Genomic DNA, 4,288 nt, shown 5'->3' on the forward strand with positions numbered 1-4,288 from the left:
AGGAGAAGGCACAGGGGAACCAGTCTTCATGTGCTTGAAAGTCTGTCGTATTGAAGAAGAATTCCAGTTGGGTCCCTGAGGACAGACCCAAGAGCAATGGTGGAAGGTACAAAGAGGTCAATCGAAGTTTGGCGTCACTAGAACCATCCCCAAGTAGACTGGGCCACCTGGGGAGCTGAGGGCTTTCCCCCCCTTGGAGGTCTTCAAGCATCTAGATAATTCCCACTGGATATATGAGAGTGAGGGATTCCTTCTGTTTGGGGGTTGGATTTAATGCCACTCTCTAGCTCAGTGATTTTGTGATTCAGTGACACTTTTTGGTTCTTGTTTCCCTAACCGATAACCTGATTCTCTTGCTAACCACTGTCCCCTTCTCCCAGGCCACTGTCAAAGCCTTTCTGCATTTTGTCTGCCCTTTCCTTGGTCTCTCCTCAGAATGGAACAGTGAGAACAGCCTGGTCTGTGGTGGCAGAACACCTGGGTTTGAGGAATGAACGAATGAATTCAAAAACATATGCTGAGGGCTTACAATTCACTAGGTGCTTTGCTAGTGCTGGAGATACAAATGCAAAAAGTGAAGTCAGTCCCTTCCCTCACGGAGCTTACATTCTAATGGAGGAGGGCAGCCCGTGTAGAGCAATGGTGGGCAGGCAGTGGTGCTTTGGGTTGGAAAATCACAGGGCTGGTGAGTGGGGCCATTAGGGAGGAGATCGGCACATTTTTTCCAGGAAGTAATTCCAGGAGGAATAACAGAATGGATTTATGATTACAGAACTAAAAAGTCATTGAGATAATTGAGGGTATTCACATGATGGCAAGGTGACTACCGAGAAGATGCCTGAGGAGTATAGTGGAGCATGAGAGTAGACCTAGATTTGGGGGCTGAGTGAAGCACTCGTCACTCAGGAAGGGGAGGAAACAAGGAGCACTTGAACTGAAAGAGTTAAGTCCTCTGATACTTTGTGGCTAACCTTGGCCAGTCACTTCAACTCCATGGGCCTCAGTTGCCTTCTCTGTAAGAGGAGGTGGTCACAGCAGATACCCTGAGGACCCTCCCAGCTGGACATCTAGGGTCCTTTTATCAACTTATGAACTTACCCCTCTTTCTGGATTTGTCCTTGGGCTCCCCTCCATCACACACAGAACCACATCTCTTCTGAGAAAGACAAAATCTATGCTGCTCTTAGCCTCCCCCGACTGCTGAGCCCCTGACCTGATGCCTTTCCCATGCTCTGCCTTCCCAGCTTACACTCTTGGGCTTCTCAGGGCTACTTTACTTTCACCTGCGGTAATGGAACAGTCTTTTACTGCAGCCTGCCAGACACTTTGTTGCCTAACCCCCTTCCTCCCCTCAATGACACCAATAAATACCTGTTGGCTCATTGCTTAAATTTGCAGAGGTTTGAGGGTGGTTTTGTTTCTGAATTCAGCCCTTGCTGTGAGGTCGACTGCTCTTGGTGGGCTGGGGAGGGTTTGAGTGTGGAATCCTTTCTCCGCTGGACTTTAGCAAGGTGCAGGGGGGCCCAGCTCTACTCAGGAATTCAAAACTTAGTGTCTTTGCTGTTCTCCCCGCTCCTTACCTTCTGAGAAAGGGTCCCCATTTTGAAGTACCTGGACCAAAGAAAGGTTGCCACCGTTAAGCTGCCTCTAAACACCTTGAAAAGGAGTGAGTTCCCTGTTCAATTTGGCAACTTGTTTACAGGCGTGGCCTGTTTCCTGCCTCTGCAGTGGTTATGGTCTGTTTTGGGGCACAGGGCAAGGGAATGAAGGACTTGTCTTACTTGGTGAATCATGTTTTGATTCCACATTTCCAGGAGAGCTTGTCTCATCTAAGGATTCAGGTACTAAATGAAGGGATGGATTTAGCTAGAGGCAGGAGCCTAAGAGTGTGCGTAGAAACAGCTGGGGCACCAGGCACATCAGGTGCGTCCCCTTTAAATAGGAATCCAGAGACCCAGCAAAACAGCAAGACACAGGTGAAAGGGCAGAGGGGGAAATGCAGCAGAAAAGCTCTGACATCTTGGGGCAGTGCAGAAAGGGGAATAAGGGAAAAAGTTTTCAGTTGGAGAAATGAGAGGTAATGACAGGTAAATAAAAAATAGAAACGTCCCAAGTCTTAGATCCTGGCGGGACTTCAGAGGTGATCAAGGCCAAGCATAGTAGATCAGGGGTCCCCTTTACAAGCTGCCCAGTGAGAGGTAATCTAGCCTCCAGTGAAGGGGTGCTCACCACCGCTCGAGACAGATTATTCTGCTTCGGAAAGCTCCAACTGAGCTGAGGCTTTTCTTGTTGGCCTCAATTTTCTTCCTTCTTATCTTCCGCCTAATGCCCATAGTTGTGCCCTCTGGTGCCAAGCAGAACCAGCCTACCTTCTCTTTCACGTGACACTCCTGAAGCAGACATCAGAGCTTCTCTTCAGGCTAAATAGCCCCACTTCCTCACCTGATCCTCACATGACATGAGCTGGACGCCCTGCTTGTTTTCTTTGGAGCCTGTTCCACTTTCTCAATGTCTTTCCTCAGACAAGGTCCTTGGTAAGACTTGGCTGGGGCTGGCCCAGGGCGGAGGATGTGGGGTGGACTCGACACTGGACCCTTTGCCATTATTAATGCTGCTGAAGACAGAGCTGGTTTCTCGGCCACCCCATGCAGAGCTCACAGCCCACAGCAACCCACTAAGATACTTTCAAACAGTGTCTTCTTGGAATGATGGGTTTGGAGCAGCTTTCTGATTTGGCTGCTCTTATGCAAGGGTAACGGGAAATAGTTGGTTTTCTTCGGTTAATTCAGCTCAACAAAGACTTATCAAGGGTGTGCTGTGTTCAGAGTATTGGGCTGGGCACCGGGGGTCACGGAGTTTAGGTAAGACACAGGCCCTGCCTGTCCATCAATATGGTCAATTATCCTTCTGTGTGTGAGCTGAGCCTAGGAAGATGCCGCCAAGCTCATATCAGTAACAAATCTGCTCAGCTGTTTACAAGGGAAGGCTATAAGCATAGCATCCCCCATTCTCAGCTAAGGGCTATTACCCCACCTCCCTCTCCACCTCTTAGGCTGGGTCCCTCAAGGGTGATTACTTTTAGGGTTCAAGGATATGCACTGTGGCATCACCCTTCTGAAATTACAACTTAGAAGCCTTCTCCAGTAGGCTTTCCAGGACCAATCAGCTAGCATACTCAAGGCATTTACTCAAATGACTCAGCAAGAAAGATGGTTATTAAACACCCTCTCTCCTAACCCCCAAACCAAGGGCATGCTCTCACACCAAAATACTTGTTGTTTAATTGTAGCGTGACCAATCATTGTTGAACTTTAAGGCTTGGCCTCAACCCCTTAGGGCTGAATAGGAGAATGCCTGGACTGAGCCAGGACATTCAGAAATGATTCTAGGGACATAGAAGTGGGACAAAGACAATTCTGAGACATCCCTCCAGCCCCTAGTCCAGGGCCTCATCACCTTTGCTCCGGGCCATTGCACCAGCCTTCTAATGGGCCTCCCTGACTCCAGTCTCTCCCCTCTCCGATTGGTGCTCTGTATAGCTGCTCAATTAAGTCCTAAAGCACAACATCCCTCTTTGCTCTCGAAGTGCCAATGGTTCCCCACTGTTCCTCACTGCCTCTAGTATCAAATACAAACTACTCTCGGAGAGCCAGCCCTCTGGTTGCTAGCTCCAACCTAACCACCTGGGCTGATTGTGCATTGTGTTCTAGCCAAACTGGTCCACTCTCCCATTTCTGTGCACAACTTCCCACCTCTCCTAGCCCGGCCTTTGAATGCTGAACCTCCTCTTGCCTTCTTTCTTTCAAGGCTCAGCTCCAGTGCTACCCCCTGCAAGAGGTCTCTCCTGGTTGCCTCACCCCAGAAAGCTGTTTGTCTGTATATATCATGTAGTGCTATGTAGAACATGCTGACTCCCACCAGTAGAATAGAATCTGCTTGAGGGCAGGGATTGTTGTGCTTTTGTCTCTGTATCCTCAGTGCCTAGCCCGTTGTAGGGTCTTAAATAAATACTTGATGAAACAAAGGTGAGGGATCAAGTCAAGTTCCCCAGGTCTCCCCGATTTCTGCTGAGGCCTCCCAGGGAGATAGCACAAGCATAGACAATGAGGACATACAATATCTCACATCTATGCTCCAGGAAGTCTGGGATGACTGGTTACTTCTGACGTCCCATCAGCCCCATTTGAATAGAGCCAGTTGGCTCTGAATGTGCCTGGGAGTCAACCCTCTTCTCATGTAGACCTAACCTTCAGCTCTTTCTGAGGTCCCTGTTTCTGTCAGTCCCACA

Source organism: Phascolarctos cinereus, unplaced genomic scaffold (genome assembly GCF_003287225.1).
Source record: "Phascolarctos cinereus isolate Bilbo 61053 unplaced genomic scaffold, phaCin_HiC Scaffold_9;HRSCAF=440, whole genome shotgun sequence".
NCBI classification, from domain to species: Eukaryota; Metazoa; Chordata; class Mammalia; order Diprotodontia; family Phascolarctidae; genus Phascolarctos; species Phascolarctos cinereus.